The following is a 21,566-nucleotide window of genomic DNA, read 5'->3' on the forward strand; positions in this document are numbered from 1 at the left end:
CGGGAGAGACGGACAGCAAAACAACAAAACAAAACAAAATCGCTTACTAGGTACCAAGCGCTGTTCTAAGCGCTAATGATAATAAGGATGGTATTCGTTAAGCAGCGTGGCTCTGTGGAAGGAGCCCGGGCTTGGGAACCAGAGGTCATGGATTTGAATCCTGGCTCTGCCACCTGTCAGCTCGGTGACTGTGGGCAAGTCACTTCACTTCTCTGTGCCTCAGTTCCCTCATCTGTCAAATGGGGATTAAGACTGTGAGCCTCATGTGGGACAACCTGATGACCCTGTATCTCCCCCAGCACTTAGAACAGTGCTCTGCACACAGTAAGCGCTTAACAAATACCAGCATTATTATTATTATTATTGTTATGTGCCAAGCGGTGTTCTAAGCGCTAATGATAATAAGGATGGTATTCCTTAAGCGCTTACTATGTACCAAACGGTGTTCTAAGCGCTAATGATAAGGATGGTATTCCTTAAGCGCATACTATGTACCAAGTGCTGGTCTAAGCGCTAATGATAATAAGGATGGTATTCGTTAAGGGTTTATTATGTACCAAGCGCTGTTGTAAGCGCTAATAATAATAAGGATGGTATTCATTAAGCGCTTACTATGTGCTGTTCTAAGCGCTGGGCAAGAGACAAGGTAATCAGGTTGTCCCGCATGGGGCTAACAGTCTTCATCCCCATTTCACAGATGAGGGAACTAAGGCACAGAGAACTTAAGTGACTCGCCCAAAGTCACACAGCTGACAAGGGTGGAGTGGGAATTAGAACCCACGACCTCTGACTCCCAAGCACTTAGAATAGCGCTTGGTACACAGTAAGCGCTTAACAAATACCAACATCTTATTTTTGGTTGAAGCAGCATGGCTTAGTGGAAAGAGCCCGGGCTTGGGAGTCAGAGGTCGTAGGTTCTAATCCAGGCTCTGCCACTTGTCTGCTGTGTGACCTTGGACAAGTCACTTAACTTCCCTGTGCTTCAGTTACCTCATCTGTAAAAATGGGGATTAAAAAATGTGAGCCCCACGTGGGACAATCTGATTGCCCTGTATCTACCCCAACGCTTAGAACAGTGCTCTGCACATAGTAAGCACTTAACAAATACCATTATTATTATTATTACTTATTATTATTTGCACACAGTAAGCTCTCAATAAATACGGGCAGCGTAGTTTAGTGGCAGTAGCACGGGCTTGGGAGTTAGGGGTCGTGGATTCTAATCTCTGCTCTGCCGCTGGTCTGCCTGGTGACCTTGGGCAAGTCACTTCACTTCTCTGTGCCTCAGTTACCTCATCTGTAAAATGGGGATTAAAACTGTGACCCTCACGTGGGACAACCGGATTACCTTGTAACTACCCTGGCTCTTAAAATGGTACTTGGCACATAAGCATTTAGCAAATATAATTATTATTAATCCCATTTTACAGATGAGGGAATTGAGACACAGAGAAGTGAAGTGGCTTGCCCAAGGGCATACAACAGACAACTGGTGGAGTACAGTGCCTTGTACATAGTAAGCACTTAACAAATACCATAATTATTATTATTATTAGATCATCCGACTCCCAGGCCTGTGCACCATCTACTACGCCATACTGCTTCTCATGCTGTGCAAAGCACTGTACTAAGCGCTTGGGAGGGTTCAATATAATATCAAATACATCCCCTGTCCACAATGAGTTTAGAGGATGTCCTGCTTGCACCTGCCACCTTGCAAGAAAAAATCCTTCCTCGGGTTGCCAACTGCATGTGTCTCTTCCCTCCCCTCCCGTGCTCAGATCCTTCACCCAGGGCCTCCATTTGAGCCGGCTTTTCTGCTGGAGGGAATTGGAGAGGGGCGAGTAGCTGGGCTTGGGTTATTCCTTCCCCCTGATTTTCTTTGACTCCTGGCATTTATTCCTAGGAGGAAACCAACGAGACCCATTGTTCCCCATCCAGAAAGAGTGACAAAACATAAAATAAGGAATCCAGCAGGAGCTGTGGAAAAGGAATGTTAAGTAGTGGATTGTAGTGGACTGTACAAGTGACTTCCCAGCAAATGCACTTGACTGATTCGTGTTATCCGAGTTTTCTTTTAGGATGTCCAATGTAAGGCTGGCGGGAGTGGAGGGGCTAATAATAATAATGACAATACTACGCTGTGGTATCTATGAAATGCTATGTGCCAAGTACTGTACTAAGTGCTGGGGTAGATAACGAGATAACCAAATCTGGTTCAAGAAATGAGTAGAGCCAGATACATACTCCATCCTTTCAAGTATGTCCTGTCATTCAGATCCTTCTGAAGAGGTGGCTGAATAAACCAGTTTAGGTGTTTAACTAGACTAGACTATAAACTCTGTTGTATTGTGCTCTCCCAAGCGCTTAGTACAGTGCTCTGCACATAATAAAACGGTCAGTAAATACCACTGATGGATTCTCTTTTTGACTGGGCAGAAGAGGAAGAGCTGTGGAGACATAGAATCCTGCATTGCATGAACTCCTTTACTTTGGGATAATAGAAAAAAACAATCCGTTTATGAAGCCTTTGCCTCCACTCGGGGACTCAGAGGGGCAGTGGGCTGGTGTTAGAAGGCAAAGGGAATGGGAGGTGAATTAATCCAAACCTCCCACCCCCATCTACTCCGGTCACCCGGGTCCCTATTTCCTTAGACCCATTTCTTCTCTAGTTCCCAGAGCAAGACCAGAAGAAGGGAGCCAGCTTGGTCACATTATTAACTCATTTAAATAAAATAAGAGTCACTGTTTGGTGACATGGGGTGAGATGGCTATGCGAGTCAGTCCTGGGTATTGTTACTGTCCCCTCTGCCTGTCTCTGGGGTTTTTTCGCTTTCCCTGAGTAACTGCAAACACCACAGTTATTATTATCGTTATTACTTAAATTGAAATTCTTTCAGGGATTAACGAAGCTGAGCTACTTTAGTAGCTAAGATGGGATTTGCTTATTTGTTACCTTCCGCACTTCCCCTTTTGAGTGGAATGTATTTCCTATATTCCAGCCCCTCTCTGAAAGACCATAAGCACAGCTCATTGTAGGTAGGGAATGTGTCCGTTTATTGTTATATTGTACTCTCCCAAACGTTTAGTATAGTGTTTTGTACACAGTAAGCACTCAATGAATGCAACTGAATGAAATTTGAGAAACTACCTTGGCCTTGTCTGAAGCTCCAAAGGGTGGGAAGCAGTTTCAGGAGAAGACTATGTAGGAGGTGTTCATCTGGCTGTGGGAATTCCTGAAGGGTCTTTCCTGCCAGGAGGATTAGAAGCAGGTGGCCAACTTTAGAGAGATTTAGCATCATTTCCTGTAATTCAGTGCCTCTAATTTATGGCAAGTAATGTTGTTCGTCAATGCTCACATGACTGTCCTTGAGTCTCAATTCTTAATTTTCTGTCAGTGCCTAAGCTTTATTTTAGATCAGCAGCAGGGAGGGCCCTCCATGAATTCTCAGTTAGCTAAACACGACTGGGCTAGGAACCGGTAAGGAGAGACAGAAGAGAAAACAAAAACAATCAAGACTCTAAAAGGCTTAGTTAGCAACGGGGCAGTCCTGCAGATTTGGCAAGTATTTCAAGCTGTCTGCAGAGGAGTGAGGGAGAGAAAGAGAGACTAGAACAGAATTGAGGGAAGTCACAGAATTGGCCTGTGAAGGTATGTGGGGGCATAAATTGCCACTTCCTCACTGTTATTAGAGGAAGTGCATCTGAAGTAAAGGGAACATAAAGGTCATGAGACAACATCTCTCCATATAGCCTTGGGAGGCACATATTCAATGTGGATACATGGATCTTTAAATAATGATAGAAATTAGAATGTAAACTAGTCGTGGACCCGGAACAACTCCACCAATTCTGTTATATGGTACTCTCCCAAGTCCTTAGTACAGTGCTCTGCACTTAATTATTACATAATTAGTACATTAGCACATAATTAGTACATTAGCACATAATTAGTACAGTGCTTTGCACACAGTAAGTGCTCAATAAATATGATTAATAATAATAAATGCTCGATAAACATGATTGATCGAACTGACAGCAAGATGGGAATTTTCAGAGGGTGTTTGGAGAGTGAAAGTTATATCAATGTAAACTAAACACCTTAATGAATTCCAACTCTCCAAAAATCCTTGAAGATTTCCTTTAAGAATGTACAGGTCAATTTTTACTTGCTGCTTCTGGTGATTCCAATGTTATTACAGAGTGCCGGAGTCTGTGATGTCCTAAAGGGAATAATTTGAGGGAAAGCAGGCTAGCATTACAATTTTTTGACATTTCCAGTACTGTTCTCATTAAAAGAGACAGTAATCAGTCACCCAGGGAATAATAATAATAATGATTATGTTATTTGTTAAGGTCTTATAATATGCCAAACACTATACTAACCCCACCTGGGCTAGCGGTCTAAAGGGAAGGCAGAACAGATATTGAATTCCCATAAGATGAGGAAATTGAGGCACAGATAAGTTAAGAGACTTGGCGGCCAAAATCACACAGAAAGCAAGGATTAGCACCCATATCCTTTGACCTCCAGGCCTGTGCTTTTTCCACCAGACAACACCGCTTCCCTAAAATCCACTTAAACAGATTGTTCCTCTTCAAAAGAATTGCAATGTCAGGCTCCCCTATTCTCACTTCCCACCCCCTCCTCCAGTCCCCTCCCGCCCCCTCTCCCCGCAAAACATACTTTCAGTTCCAAGAAGAGCCGAAAATGGATTAATATAATTTCAATGAAGAACACTGAGTTTGTTGGGATAGGGATTCTTTGTTGCAATTACTGGAGAGAGATTTATTATTAATCTGTTTTGGGTTTGACCAAAACAATGATTAAAGGTGATGAAGTGTTTTCATGCTGTAAATGCAGGATAAAGAAGATAGACGGTGAAGAATTTGCTGGAGACATGAGGGGAGCTGAATTATTATGATAGCACTCTAATAACAGGTGTCTTTTCATCCTAGGTTTCTTCCTTGTGATGTAGCAGAATAACAAACATGTATAATTGCCTGGCCAAGATTGCTCAATGCCATAGACAAGAAAGGAAAAAATTGAATGCAGTTTTAACCACAATGAGTAATAGATCTGGCGATATAAGTAATAGAAAACTGAAAATTTCAACAGGTGTGGCCATCTAATCTTTTCAGATCACTGTAAATTTTTAAGAGAATCATCGAGAGATATCTATAGTGTGTTTTCAGATCAATCACTCCTATTTATTGAGCACTTCCTTGTGCAGAGCACTATCCCGGCTCTGCCACTTTTCAGCTGTGTGACTGTGGGCAAGTCACTTCACTTATGCCTGTTACCTCATCTGTATAATGGGGATTAAGACTGTGAGCCTCACATGGGACAACCTGATTACCCTGTATCTACCCCAGCACTTAGAACAGTGCTCTGCACATAGTAAGTGCTTAACAAATACCAATATTATTATTATTATTACTAAGCACTTGGGAGAGTATAACAGAGTTGGTAGACATGTTCCCTGTCCACAAGGAGCTTATGATCTGTCGAGAAGGGAGGTAGACATTAAAATAAATTACTGATATGTACATAAATGCTGTGGAGCTGAGGGAGATCAAATAAAAGGTACAAATCCAAGTGCCAGGGCCAAGTAGAAGGAAGAGGGTGTAGAGGAAAATAGGGTTTAGTTGAGGAAAGTCTCTTAGAGGAGATATGATTTGAATAAGGCTTTGCAGTTGAGGAGAGTCTCTTTTATATGAAGGGGTTGAAAATTCCAGGCCTGAGGTAGCGAGTGAGCTAGTAGGGGGGTGTCAGCAGTGAGATAGACAAAACTGAGGTACAGTTAGTAGGTTTGGTGTTAAAGTGAATGGGCTGGATTGTAGAAGGAAATCTATAAGATAAAATAGGAGGGCGCAAAGAGACTGAGTGCTTTAAAGCAATGATAAGGAGTTCCTTTTTGATGTGAGGTGGATGGGCAACCCACTGAAGGTTGTTGAAGAGTGGGAAGATGTGGACTGACCATGTGTTTTAGAAAAATGATCCAGGCAATAGAGTGAAGTATGAACTGGAGTAGGGAGAGGTAAGGAGGTCAGCAAAGAGCCTGATGCAGTAGTCAAGGCAGGGTAGGCTGAGTGCTTTTATCATCGTGGTAGCAGTTTGGATGGATATTATTTCAGATCTCACTGAAATAATGCTTCTCTTTAAACTCCCAAGTTATTCAGATTCTGGACATGTTCAGTTATGAGGCAGGAGCAGCATTCACTGTACTATGCGTACTTTGAGGTGCTGCTTATCCCAACACAGTTCTGTTGGGTAGGATGAAGGAGGATGGTTGATACAGCAGGATTAACAAGATGGTGGGCTGGAGAGGGCTTCTGAGTCAGGGATAGCAGAAAACAAGCACTTTAAGAAAGAGTGGAGCCCAGTCTCACAGAAATAAACAAGTAGATTATTAGGTAGCAACTGCAGCAGGCAGTCCAGGAATTGGAAGAAGGCTTGCCTTCTTGGGCTGGTGGATTTAGAAAAGTTAGAGTGTCTCACAGCAGTAAAGAGACTGGGAAAAGCCCTGTGAGAAAACAATAATAATAATAATGGAATTTGTTAGGCGCTTACTATCTGCCAGGCATTGTTCTAAGCACTGGTGTGGATACAAGCAAATCAGGTTGGCCACAGTCCCTGTCCCACACGGGGCTCACAGTCTTAATCTCCATTTTACAGATGAAGGAACTGAGGCACAGAGAAGTGAAGTGACTTGCCCAAGGTCATACAGCAGACAAGTGGTGGAGCCGGGATTAGAACCTGTGCCCTTCTGATTCCCTGGCCAGGGCTCCATCCACTAGGCCATACGGGTAGCTACAACATATTCCACATTTAATTAACTACTTCCATCAAAGGAAAAAGTTTGGTCTTTGTATCTTTAGTTCCTTCTGTCTTCCTTGAGCACAGATACATGCATAAGCCTTATTTATTAACCCAGTTATTCTCACAGAAGCTCAAAATAAAACCACATCTTCAAGATCCCAACAATGCATGCCAATGATTTCTGTAAAGCTTTAAGAGTTTCAAAGACTTTTAAGAAGGTCCAGCAGTGATTGGAATGCTTTACTTAAATAGTTACTGTTTCTCTAATTTAAAAACAGGAGTCACCCAACTTTGGTCTAAGTACTGTGAGGTTATTATATTTGCAATAGCCTTTTTGCTAACTTTTGTTAATGGTCAGTGTGAAGTCATTTTGCAACTTCCAATGCCACTTCTTATCTACCTCAGAGAATAATTAATATCTACCAGAGTTTCTACCAGAAGGTCATTTGTTCTTTATTTATACTTGAATATTCTGCAGCAATTAGTTAAGCAAGAAAACTAAAATGCACTTGTTTTATTTGCACTTGTGTTTACTGACAGAATACTAAACAGTAATCAGGATACCTTAGCCTCATTCTGTTGCAGGCTTTTGGCCAAAACTGACCAGAAAACAAACCTTCACACCTTCTAGCTCGAAGAATTGGGCCCAAGCACTCAGCTGCTCTTCACTCAGAAAGTCGACCTAGTTTATCAAGATTACATTCTTTTTATCTTCATCTGTTTCTTTTATGCAGCATTACTAAGCAAGACAAAGCTACAGAGACAGGTTTTGTGGGAAAGGAAAGGGAATTGTTTCTCCAAAACAAGACTAGTGATTTGGGTATTTACATGGTGAAAAAAATTGACTCATTTTAAGCCAAAGGTATGAATTCTAGTCAAGAACTGGATAAAATATAAAAAAAAAATATGTTGGCCCTAAAATATCAAATTTTCTGAACAGTGAAAGAAATCATCCTTTTTGCTTAATTTGTTTTGCAAAGCTGGGAGTTTCCCTCATATAAAATAACTACTTGAAAGTATTACCCAAGGAATGATCAGAGGTTTTAAAATATCACTTTGAAACATATTTCTATTTGAGATATTCTGTGCCAATTTTTTAAAACATGGGTTTTCATTCATAGTCCAACTTTTGAAAGTAAACAAAGCAGAAGAGCAAAAATGGAAAGTTTGGCATCTTAGCATTTGGTATACTTTTGGAGTCAAATGATTTTTAAATCACTGGTATCATTTATTCCACTTTAATATAAAACCGACCTAACTAGTGATAAAATATGTTCAACTGGTACCTAGAAAGATGAAATTCAGTAATTGATATGCTCAGTTGCTGATTATACATTAAGACGGTAGAATATATCAAACTATTCTTTCAGGATTTCTGGCTTTGAAGCACTACCCGAGATGGGGGAAGTTTTGTGGGGAGTTGCCACAAACTTCATCTTTTGCCATTAGCTTCCCCAAGGTAGCAAAATGTTGGTCTCTTGAGGAATAAACTGCACTCACTGCATTGAACCAAAGATGCATATTAGCAAACAGCTGTGCAGAGTTTGGAGTTTCCCCAAACAAGCAATTACTGGATTGGAACAACAACGAGGAGAGGCAGGTGACTCCTCTGCCTAACTAAATTCTGTTTTTAAGCCCGTGCCTGAAAGAAAGGGGGAAACCCAAGAAAATGCTCACTGGCAGAGTTGCCTCCAAACTGGAAACGTTTCTTTAAAATAAAATAAATTGAAATAAAATACCTGTGCTTCAGAAGGAAAACACCTCCCTAAATACTGGCTTTGATTCTGTACTCGCAAATGAAGCAATTTACGTTTGTGACAAATAAAACTTGTTTTGCTTTGAGAGCAGAGTCTACTAGAATGGATTTGAAAAGGATATTGGGAATACTTTATAAAATGAAAGTCACTACATGAAGCCAAAGAGAGAGGAGAATTTTTATGTTTTTGAGAATATTCTTTTTCTACTACATTTCTGCTCAGGCAAGCCTAACATAAATTTCCAGAATCAAGGAGTCCCTGTCCCCCCTTTCCCTCCCCCAAAAAATCAATCTTAGGGAAGCAGCTACAAATAGACCTTATCCTGGTCACTAGTCCAAGAAGAAGGTATCAATCAGCACTCCAGTCTGATGTAGGCATTTCCAGATGGCCCCAAGGGTCTTCTGCACCAAAAGGAACCATCTTTATGGGCAGTGGGGAATGGATTGTGTGATACATGGCTGTCTTTTCAGACATATCCACCAGCTGAGATAGGATCTCATCCTCCATGTTGTCCTCTCGAAAATGATGGGCTATAAATATGTCTCACTTTGTGTTCATTATGGCAAATGGCAATATTCACAGGCTCTGATGCACTGGTTGTTTGTGGAAGATGGATAACAGGAAACCTGAGCCACCACCTTTGACAGTTCTGAGGAAGCAGCAGCAAACTGACAGACTGCAGATAGCCTGGCCCATTATGAGCAAAGGTGCCTTTCTCCACAGGAGTTAGAAACATAGAGCTAAAAACGGCAACAGATTCTGAAAGTGGTGGGTGTATATTGTTAGGAAATCAGAGGTGGAGTTGGGAAGACACAGGATGTGGTCTCATTGAAGTCATGGAATCTTTTTCAGGTGGTGGAGCTCTCTAGTAACTTTGTTTCTAGCTAGTGCAGTTGAGGGCAGCATATTTTCCATTACTCCTATTGCATTCTCAAAAGAAGCTAGTGGAGGTTCCTTTTGGGCCTGTTTTGTCGGGGTAGGGGTGGGGGCAGAGCGGAACAGAGCTAGAGCTCATTCCCACTCATCAGGGAGAATCAAACTACTTGCTGTTTTATTTAAAAAACAAACAAAAATCCTGTTGACATCTGAGGGGACAAAATCCTGCCAAGGTAACAATGATGCAAATAAACCTTTGCTCCCAGGAACAACTAAAACAGCAGATAAGTGCTTTTTGGAATGCAATACCTGGGTTTTACATGGCCTGGTGAAAGGGCAGTTATGAAAGGTGCAGTCAAAGTAGATAAGGGCAAACTTTTAGATTCTCTAATTTGCTAGATTTGCTGCACCCCACTGACTGCTTTAGCCCTGTATAGGAGAACAAATCTACAGAAATAATTCTTGCCCTCAGTGTATTATCGAGCTAAAAAGGGTGATTAAGCATTTTTATAATAATAACAATTATGGTATTTTTTAAGCCCTTACTATGTGCCATGCACTGTTCTAACCGCTGGGGTAGATACAAGGTAAGCTGGTTGTCCCACATGGGTCTCACAGTCTTCATCCCCATTTTCCAGATGAGGTAACTGAGACACAGAGAAGTTATGTGACTTGCCCAAGGTCACACAGCAGACAAGGGGCAGAGTCAGGATTAGAACTCATGTCCTCTGACTCCCAAGCCCGTGTGCTTTCCACTGAGCCATGCTGCTTCTCTAATATATTTTATACATTTTATACATTTGAATGCTCAGTAATCTGTGAACAATATATTGTACTGTACTTTGGATAAAGCCAAAAATATATCCTTGTATCTTCTCCCATTTGAACAAGTCTATACTCTAAATGCAATATTTCCATTTATTTCAATTAATAATATATATTGAGTATTAACTTGTGTACTAAGCACTTGAGAGAGTACAATACAGTAGAGTAGGTAGACAACGACCCTTGCCCTCAAGGAGTTTACAGTCTGGAGAGGGAGACAGACATTAAAATAAATTACAAATAGGGAAAATAGCTGAATAAAGAGATAGGTATGTAAGTGTTGTGGGGCTTGGGGGTGGGGTGAGTATCGAAGTGCTTAGCTAATTCTGCTGCATTGTACTCTCCCAAGCACTTAGAACAGTGCTTTGCATATAATAAGCGCTCAATAAATATAATTGATTGGTTAAGGGCTTCACATTCAAGAGCACAGGCAATGCAGAGGGGAGAGAAAATAGTGTGGGGGAATGATGGCTTAGTCAGGGAAGGCTTCTTGGAGGTGATATGGTTTTAGAAGGGCTTTGAAGATGGAGACACGAGTTGTCTGTCAGATATGGGAAGCAGCATGACTCAGTGGAAAGAGCACAGACTTGGGAATCAGAAGTCATGGGTTTGAATCCCGGATCTGCCCCTTGTCAGCTGTGTGACTGTGGAAAAGTCATTTAACTTCTCTGTGCCTCAGTGACCTCATATGTAAAATGGGGATTAAGACTGTGAGCCTCATGTGGGACAACCTAATTACCCTGTATCTCCCCCCAGCGCTTAGAACAGTGCTCTGCCCATAGTAAGCGCTTAACAAATACCATCATTATTATATGGAGGGGCAGGGAGTTCCAGGTGAGATGAAGAGTGTGAGCAAGGTATTAGTGGCAAAACAGATGATATTGAGATTGATTGAGATTGAGATTGATTAATGCCAGTCATTGGCATTAGAGGTTCTGGACTTTAAACTTCAGTAGAGAGCATTAAGAGTGTGAGTCCCATGTGGGAAAGGGACTGTGTCCAACCTGCTTGTTTCTAGCTCAATGCTTAGAACAGTGCTTGGCACATAGTAAGCGGTTAACAAGTACCATTATTTTTAGTAGTAGCAGTAATAGTACTTTAAAAAATTTCCACAACCTAAAGCACTCTGTCATCTAAATGTCTAAATGTTATCTGACGCCTACTTGATACTGCCACACAAGTGTTAGCTACTAAAGCTAATCCATTGTGCTGACAACATTCTTTAGGGGTTTTAGCATAAGAAAAGCTTAAATATGTGTTTTCTCTTCCCTTCAAAGAGACCCTGAACTTCATTCATTATTCATTTTATGCTTGAAACTGTTGGAAAAGAAAAAATAATCTCCTTTCAGATCAGTGTGACCTTAATACTAAAAGCATAGCTTCTTTTCCATTTAGAACCTAGTCCACAGTTTCAAATGGAATTCCCTAGATAAAGAGGTAAAACTTGGGTGTCTGAGCTTTTTGGTTTGAGAGGCTGTCTTAAAAAAAAAATCAAGGGGCCAACTGGGAATTACTTTAATGTTAAGGCAGCTGTGGTTCATTTCAACATTGATTCTACTTTTAGGATGAGTGGAAAGAATAAAACAAACTGTCAGAGGAAGATGTTCCCACAAGTTAAGCTTTCCTCTACCCAATGTAATATTGATTTTTTTTTTCCCTGTGGATCCAAGGCTATTAGATTTTGTGAACATCTCCCTAACCCTTTCCCTCCTGTTGTGATGCCTTTATGTCCAATTGCACATCCATGGTATGATGAGATCATTAAATCATGCTGGGAATGATATCATTGGATTGTGCCTTGTTTTTCCTCCCCCCACTACCTCCCTGCCCCAACCCTCTTTTGATTTTTTCCCCAGAAAAATACTAAGGGGTTCCCAAATCCAGTTTGGGCAGAATGGTCTGTGTCATTTGGAGGGAGAGGGAGGAAGAGCTTAGATTAAGCAAAAGCATTGTTTCTGGGAATTGGTAAAACCCGACCCAGTTTGGGAGGGATGAAGGGAGGGTTGTACTCTGTTGGACATCTCAGACACTGGCATCTTGGCTCCCAGATGTCATCCCATCCAAGAGGACAGAATTGTAGGTCTTGGCCAGGGGCAGGAGGTAAGGAAAGAGAGGAGATTGCCTGCTGAACTGTCCCAGCAAACTCCTGCAAGCAGCAGGGGAGCAGGGGAGGAAGCTTGGGATTGGCCAGGAAATGCCCTTGGCCTTGGGGCACAAATGACATAGGACATTTTCCTCCTCACTGCAGCAGCTCTTCCTGGCTCCTGCATCCCAGTTTGGAAGCAAAGGGCCACTAATCTTCCACTATTGGAACTGCCTTCCAATGGGATCTCCTTCCTGGGCCTGACGGGTGTCACCACTTGGTCCTCCTGAGCCCAAAGCCCTGTACTCTAGCCCCTCAAATCTGCTTTAATCTGGCCCTCTTCTTAGGGAGGACTTCTTGCTGAATACCAGCTGCAGAATCCTAGACTCATCCATGTGGTTGCGGACAGTGATGATCTCAATAAAAAGCTTCGGCTTGGGCCCCTAGGGTGGTCAGTTTTAGGGGACGAGCACATCTTCATGCTCAAGTCTGGTAAGATTAAGTTTCCTGTGGGGTCTGCTGGATAGTGGTCTCCATATCCTGCTCCCAGAATTCATAGTTCATGTCCCCTCCTTACCCTGTGGAGCTCCTGTTAGCCCACAGCAAAGAAGCAGAAGTAAGTATGGGGAGAGGATGCAGGGGTTGTATCTGTTATGTTGTTATACTGTACTCTCCCAAATGCTTAGTGCAGTGCTATGCACATAGTAAAGGCTCAATGATAATAAGAAGAAGAATGTTGGTATTTGTTAAGTGCTTACTATGTGCCAAGCACTGTTCTAAGCACTGGGGTAGATACAAAGTAATCAGGTTGTCTCACATAGGGCTCCACAGTCTTTATCCCCATTTTACAGATGAGGTAACTGAGGCACAGAGAAGATAAGTGACTTGCCCAAGGTCATAGAGCTGACAAGCAGCGGAGCCGGGATTACAACTCATGACCTCTGATTTCCAAGTCCGGGCTCTTTCTACGGATACATGCTGCAGTTGACTGACTGACTATTGCTATTGGAAGAGTAAGTAAGGGCCTCCTATTGGTGGTCACAGAGGATTCCAGGTAGGTGCCCCTTTTGCCAATTTGTTTATGGCCCTCTCTCTGGGTGATACTAACACACTCCCCGAGCATCATGGTCCTGTCCTACTACTGTCACAGAGGCTCTGGCCACTCTCCTTCACACTCTTCCCCCCCACACCACCCCCACTAATGGCTTTGATGCTTTCTGTGATTTTGCTTATAGTGGGCTGCCAAACCAAAAAAAATTCTAAAATTCTAAAGAATTGCACTTTTTTTTCCTCCAAGGTATTTGTTAAGCACTTTCTATGTCCTGTACTAAGCAGTGGAGTAGATCAAAGCGAATTAGGTTGGACACAGTCCCTGTCCCACATGGGCTCACAGTCTTAATCCCCAACTTCCAGATGAGGTAACTGACGCACCAAGAAGTTAAGTGAGTTGCCCAAGGTTACACAGCAGACAAGTGTTGGAGCTGGGATTAGAACCTAGGTCCCAGGCCCACACTCTATTCACTAGGCCATGCTGCTTGTTTTTCCTCCAAAAGAAATGCAATTTGTTCATCCAAAATGGAACTGCTTCTAGGGAAGCAGTTTGATTTTATGGAAGTATCATGGGCCTTGGAGTCAGTGAACTTGGGTTCTAATCCCGGTTCTGCCACTTCTCTTCTGTGTGACTTTAACATCTCTGTGCCTGTTACCTCCTATGTAAAATGGGAATTAAATCCTCTGCTTCCAATTTGGACTCTGAGGTCCAGATGGGTCAGGGACTGTGTCCAACCTGATTATCTTGTATCTACCCCAGTACTTAATACAGAGCCTGGCACATAGTAATAACTTAAGAAGTACCATTAAAAAAATTGATTCATAGCACTTGGTAGAGGTCTGCCCTACATCTATTCTCAGATTTGGGGGCTGAATTCACTGAAGCTTTCCTGAAGAAATCCAGCTACATGTGCATTCAGAAGAATTGATCCCTGACTCCCCTGAGGTGTATTTGGTCGCTTCCCAGGTTAACTGTTGATTTATCCCATTGATGTCCATTGGAAAGTGCTTTCATGGTTTGAAAAATGAGTAGGGTGGGAAAGCGAGTGTTCTCCCAGCTCATCACTTCGTCTCGGTTTCAGTCAGCTGGAGAGACCACTCAACAGAGTTGCTCCTGCTGGACCCTGGGAATTCTGTGGGGAAGATGCTACATAGGGCTAGATCAATCAATCATTGGTAATCATTGAGTACTGTGTGCAGAACACTGTACTAAGCACTTAGGAGAATACAGTATAATAGAGTACATAGACATGATCCATGCTCACAAGGAATTTGCAGACTTACAGGTATATGGACAGATCCAATATGCCATAATTTAGGGGCAGGATATCTCGCTGTTCATCAGGTAAGTCACCTGGGCAGGAAGACACCCTCTGCATACAGGGCCAAAATAGTCAATCAATCATGGCCTGACCCTAGTCATTGGAAGACCTGTAGGAAGAACAGTATTTGAACAAGAGTGGAAGTCAGGAAAGCAGCTCACGTATTGTACTTCCACAAGGCTGGCCCTGAAGGAGACAAACAAGCTGAGTACAGTTTGTTCTGTTACTCTGATAGCACCTTGGTACCTAGATAAAAGCCAGTGATTTAAAATTTCCTCCCCTCCATCTCCAACCACCCCTCCCCCAGTTTGCGCCATGGCATGCCCACATTCTCTTCCTCCCTAGATCACACACTTGCTACACTTCAGGAATTTGAGTTCTCCCCGGGTAATACGTCCCCACTGAACGTAAGGAATGTGCATCTTTCAAAAAAGTCTTCTATCATTTTCTCATCCTCTTTTTAGCAAATCTGCGCTTACTTTAATTTGTTTCTACCTACTCTTTTTACTCTTTGGTTTTTGCTCTTTTCAAAGCTTTTCTTTTATCCAAGTTCCTGTGTATGCTCTTTTCCGTTGTTATAATAAGAAGGTATTCTGATATTCTTTAGTTATTTCTCCCCCTATCTCCATCTCTCTGGTTGACAAAGAATTGAATATAGTTTTACCCTGCAGAATTGGCTTCTTTTAAGATCTGATATTTGGCAAAATTCTCTTATCTCTATTGTAACTATTCCCTTACAGGCCAAGAAGTGGTAAACAAGTTAAATCATGTGTTAGTGTTTAGTCCACCTATATCAGTAAAAGTTGGCAGGGAGTAGAAAATAAGGGTGAAAATCTGTTTGAAGAGTCTACATATTTTAGCAGGTGACTCCACCCTCTTGTTTCTCTCTTAATAATAGTAATAATAATAATAATAATTGTATTTAAGTGCTTACTATGTGCCAAGCACTGTTCTAAGTGCTAAGATTCTTCCCATCCTCTCTAATTTGAGAAAGAAGTTCAGCACCGAGGTTATTGAAACAGGGTATTATTTCCCAGGAAAAATTGAAGGAATAAGACTCAGGCGAATTATCTCTGCTAAATTATGTTTTTTTATTTATGTTTATGTCTATCTCCCCCTCTATACTATAAGCCCATTGTGGTCAGGAAACATGTCTACCAACTCTGTTGTATTGTACTTTCCCCAAGTATGTAATTCAGTGCTCAGCACACAGTAAGTGCTCAGTAAATACTATTGATGAGGATGATGATGATGATGATGGAATGAATACAAATATGCAAAAACCCAAGCACTAACAGTCACTGATCACACCTTATCCCTTACTTGGACTTTACTGATCTTCTAACTGGACCATATATTTAGTTCCTAGTTTTCTCAAAGAGAAGACTTGTGGCACCCCAGAATGGCACTTGGCATGGCCATGTCTAAAGTGGAAAAGCTGAGAATAGAATCTAGGTCTGTTGACTTCTTGTCTCAAATTCTAATTCCTAGAGTTTATTCTCTAAAGTAGTTCTTTGGGAATCATTAAGAACAAGAGTGGGAGTGATCAATCAAGGTAGAAGGGTAAACTGTACTTTGGTTGGAAAAAGATTTAACTGGGATAGTAGATTTAAGATTTATGGAGAACTGAAAGCCAAGTATAATTTGGCAATGTAGCTACAAAACAAACTCGATTTAGGGGTTACTGCATGTAGAAACTGCTTGAAAATCCTTATACTCAGCAATGATCGATCCTGTTAGAACACTATGTTTAGGTACTTGGGCAAGAGATGTGGACATTTTATAGCAGAGGAGAAGTCAGCCAATTAACCAATAATGAATGGGATCAGAACTTCCGAAGAAGTGAAGTGTTGGGGGATTGGGGATGAGGATGGTATATGAATCTATGAAATGTTCATTATTTAAGGAATAGTAATCGAAGACTGTAATCTTTCAACTTCATAAAATAATGTAGCAAAATTAGTAGCTATCCGGATGACCAACATAGATTCATCCATATGAAGTGACAGTTTTAAGAAATTTCTTCTCTGGAAGACTACAAAAATAGGATCGATACCAATTTATTTACTTTGTATCATTTAGATATAATCTTACCTGGAAGCAAGGAGGTAGTCTAGGTTACTTTGAACTTCCATCTTTGCAAATGTTTTGATTTTTGTTTGGTTTTTATCGTACTTGTTATGCACTTGCTATGCACCAGGCACTGTACTAAATGTTAGGGTAGATACAAGATAATCACAATCAAAATTTGAGGGCAAATGATTTAATTCTCATTTTACAGATGAAGTAAATGAGGGATAGAGAAGTTAAGTGATATGTCCAAGGTCCAAGCGGGGTGAAGTTGGGATTAGTTCACAGGTCCTCTGGTTCCCAGGCCTGTGCTCTTTCCACTAGGCAACACTGCAACTAAATTCATTCATTCATTCAATCATATTTATTGAGCACTTACGGTGTGCACAGCACTGTACTAAGCGCTTGGGAGAGTATAATGCAACAATAAACAGACACATTCCCTGCCCACAGTGAGCTTACAGTCTAGAGGGGGAGACAGACATTAATCTAAATAAATACATAGTAAATAAATAATATATAACTAAATATCTCAAAAGACAACCTGTACACAGGATGCAGCTCCAAATCTACCTCAGACAAAACTAATCAGGTTACTTAAGATATGACATTAGGAATAATAATTGTGATATTTCTTAAATGGAATCAGCATGGCCTAGTGGAAAAGCATGGGCCTGGGAGTTAGAAAACTTGGATTTGAATTCCAGCTCTGCCACTTTGCTGTGTGACCTTGGGTAAGTCACTTCATTTCTCTGTTGCCTTAATTTTCTTATTTGTAAAATGCAAAATCAATACCTTTTCACTCTCCCACTTTCTGTGTGGAACAGAGACTGTAACAGTTCTGTTTATCTTGTATCTTCCAAGCACTGGGCTCGAAGCTGGAGTTGATACAATGTAAGCAGATCAGACATAGCCCCTGTCCCACACAGAGTTCAGGAAATCAAACATCTTCCTGTAAAGTTCCACAATTCTTTTTTTCATGACTGGAAATTCTTTGCCAGATTTGAAAATATCATCCCTATCTTTCCTCGGTTCATCTGCGTTACTTGATGTACTATACCCCTTATAGGGTATAACTCCGCATGGTGAATATCAGCAATCAGAAAAGACGCAATTTTATGATAGCCTGGCCCAAGTCAGTTTCTGTAGTATGTTTCTCTGGGATCTGGGCTGGTCTCTCACTTTTCCAGCTCCAGGCATGAGCAAGAAACCCTTTTCCACCCTTTGTCCTTAGGCAAGGATTAGATCATGAGTTTCAGGAAATTAGTAGAATGGGCCGCTAGACCAGTTTTTTTTTTTTTTTTCCTCTCTACTCTCTTTTCGAGCAACTCTTGCACTGGTTAACCTTTGTCAGAAATTGAAATTGTGCATCAAGGTCTGTTCCTAACTCAGGAACTGACTCACTTTAGCTCTGGTAAAATGACTTGCCCTTTTATTGAGCAGGGAATGTGTATACCAACTCTGTTATGTTGTACTTGCCCAATCAATCAGTTGTATTTATTGAGAGCTTACTAGGCGCAGAACACTGTACTAAGCACTTGGGAGTGTACAACAGAGTTGGTAGCCACATTCCGATGAGCTCATACTCTAGTGCTTAGTGCATCTTAGTGCTTAGTACATACAAGCAGCATGGCTTAGTGGAAAGAACCCGGGCTTGGGAGTCAGAGGATGTGGGTTCTAATCCTGACTCTGCCACTTGTCTGTTGTGTGACCTTGGACAAATCACTTCACTTCTTTGTGCTTCACTTCCCTCATCTGTAAAATGGAAATTAAGACTGTGAGCCCCATGTGGGACAACCTGATTAGCTTGTATCTATCCCAGCACTTAGAACAGTGCTTAGCACATAGTAAGCAATTGACACATTTCTCCCCGCTCCAGTCTATACTTCATTCCGCTGCCCGGATTATCTTTCTACAGAAATGTTCTGGGCATGTCACTCCCCTCCTCAAGAACCTCCAGTGGTTGCCTATCAACCTTCTATGAAACCAAAACTCCTCACTCTTGGCTTCAGAGCTCTCCATCACCTTGCTCACTCCTGCCTCACCTCCCTTCTCTCCTTCTTCAGCCCAGCCTGCATGCTCCGCTCCTCCGCCGCTCACCTCCTCACGGTGCCTCGTTCTCACCTGTCCCACTATCGACCCCTGGCCCCCGTCCTACCACTGACCTGGAATGTTCTCCCTCCTCACATCCACCAAACTAACTCTCTTCCCCTTTTCAAAGCCCTACTGAGAGCTCACCTCCTCTAGGAGGCCTTCCCAGACTGAGTTCTCCCTTTCCCTCTCCCCTCCTCTCTTCCCCATTCCTACTCCCTCCCTCTGCTCTTCCCCCTTCCCCTCCCCACAGTACAGTGCATATTTCTATATATTATTTATTACTCTATTTATTTTAATAATGATGTGTATATATCTAAGATTCTGTTTATCTTGATGTTATTGATGCCTGACTACTTTTTTGTTTTGTTGTCTGTCTCCCCCGTTTAGACTGTGAGCCCATTGTTGGGTAAGGATTGTCTCTATCTGTTGCCTAATTGTACATTCCAAGTGCTTAGTACAATGGTCTGCACACAGTAAATGCTCAATAAATACGACTGAATGAGCAAATTAATTCCAAAAATACAGTTGATTGATTCAGTGCATTTCCCCATTTGTGAAGGAGGGGGATAGGGCAGTGTATAAATTGTCAATAACCTGGGTGTGGGGAAGCACTAACCAGCATGGTCTAGTGGATACAGCATGGGCCTGGGAGTCAGAAGGACCTGGGTTCTAATCCTGGATCAGTCACCTGTCTGCAGAATGACCTTAGGTAAGTCACTTCACTTCTCTGTGCCTCAGTTACCTCATCCGTAAAATGGGAATTAAGATAGTGTGACCCATGTGGGACGGGAACTGTACCCAACCTAATTCTCTTGAATCTACCCCAGTGCTTAGAACAGTGCTTGGTGCATAGTAAGAATTTAACAAATGCCGTCATTATTATTATTATAGCTAGGAAAGGCAGTTAGTTCTCACATATCCCTGGCTAATCTTCTCTATGTAAAATTATCCAAATCATAGCTGAAAACCCAAACATCCGCTAATAACCACCTTAGTGTCAGACTGGTTCTCACATTGTTACAAACCCTTCATTTAATCTGGTCTCCCTTTCTCACACTGTCATTATATGATTCTTGAGACGATCAACCTGCTAAGGTACCTGGAATTTGGCATGCATTCATATCATAATTTAGAAATATTTACAGTGCTTTGAAAATGTGGATACTTTCAACACTGTAGCCTTTTGGTTCACTGTTTCTCCTTCCTTCCCCATTTGGCAACTTTGTTGGGTTTTTTATTGCATTCTGTCTCAGCCCCTGAGCTTTCAAGGCTCAAACCCAAACGTTTTGAAATTCTTGAGTTCCAGGGTTCAGAGCTAATATTATTGTTGTCCAAAATCAACCCGGGGGTTATTAATCTAGATTGGTAGATTTAGTTGTAAAACGGAAGCATTGGAGTTTATTGTTAATGGGAGTAATATGGCAATTTGGGAATGACAAACTTGTTTAGTGGTTGGATTAAATTTTTTTAAAGCCTGTATTTTGCCACAGGAAGTAAATTGTTGATGTAGACACCAAGGTGGATTTGAAACTTCAAAAATGATTAATAATATGTATTCACAGGAATGTATTATTAAGGTCACATCTCCAAGAGGCTTTTCCCGATTAAGCCCTCTGCTTCCCCATTTCCCTCTCCCTTCTATGTTGTCTCTGTACTAGTATCTGTGACTTGTGGGCATTTGATATTTGCCCACCATCAACCCTACGACACTTATGTACATATCTTTAAATTAAACCTTATAGTTTATCTTTATTAATGTCTGTCTTCCCTTCTAGATTGTAAACTCATTGTGGAGGAACACTTCTTCCAGCTCTGTTGTATTGTACTCTCCCAGATGCTTAGTACAGTGCTCTGCACATGGTAAGCTCTCAGTAAACACTACTAATTGATTGAATGTACCATTATCTTTAAGGGAAAGGAGACCATTGTAAATTAACCATGAATGAGAAATGCTTAAAATGACAACCTTCCTTAAAGATAAAGGAGAAAAGGATTGCTTTTAGATTGTGTTTGGATCACAGAGCTGAATAAGTGTATTAAGAAGTCCTGTCTTGTCTTATGCCATCGAGTTGTGTCCTACCCGTAGTGACGCTATGGACACATTTCTCCCACATCTTTCCCACACCTCCATCTGCAATCATTCTGGTAGTTTATCCATAGAGTTTTCTTGGTAAAAATCAGGAAGTGGTTTACCATTGCCTCCTTCCACACATAAACTTGAGTCTCACCCTTCCACACATAAACTTGAGTCTCACCCTCAACTCTCTCCCATGCCACCACTGCCCAGCACAGGTGAGTTTTGACTTGTAGCAGATTGCCTTCCATTCACTAGCCACTGGCCAAGCTAGGAATGGAATGGGCAGGCCGCTGCTTGACTCTCCTTCCCGTAGTCAAGACTGGTAGAGTACTGGAAATTCTCCAGGTGCAACTCTGAGAAGGGTATTAAGAGGTAATGTTCTCCAAATTTCTCTGTCCACAAAGGAGACAAAATTTTTCAACAGGATGCATCTTTGATAATAATGATAATGATGATGCTGACAATAATAATGGTATTTGTTACCCACTTACTGTGGACTGAGTACTATGTTAAGCACTGGGGTAGATTGAGGATAATCAGATGGAACACAATCCCTGTCCCACATGGGGCTCTCAGTATAGTGTATGAT

At 41.6% G+C, this 21,566-nt stretch overlaps 1 non-coding gene across 1 annotated transcript; it reads right to left on the bottom strand.

The window, feature by feature from the left end:
• Positions 1-21,202: 21,202 nt before the first annotated feature.
• LOC114813456 lies at positions 21,203-21,340 on the bottom strand. Its single transcript, XR_003761176.1, has one exon. It is a non-coding gene; the product is annotated as a small nucleolar RNA SNORA7 (small nucleolar RNA).
• Between the last annotated feature and the right edge of the window lie 226 nt (positions 21,341-21,566).

The sequence above is a fragment of the Ornithorhynchus anatinus genome, chromosome 7, assembly GCF_004115215.2.
Source record: "Ornithorhynchus anatinus isolate Pmale09 chromosome 7, mOrnAna1.pri.v4, whole genome shotgun sequence".
NCBI lineage: Eukaryota > Metazoa > Chordata > Mammalia > Monotremata > Ornithorhynchidae > Ornithorhynchus > Ornithorhynchus anatinus.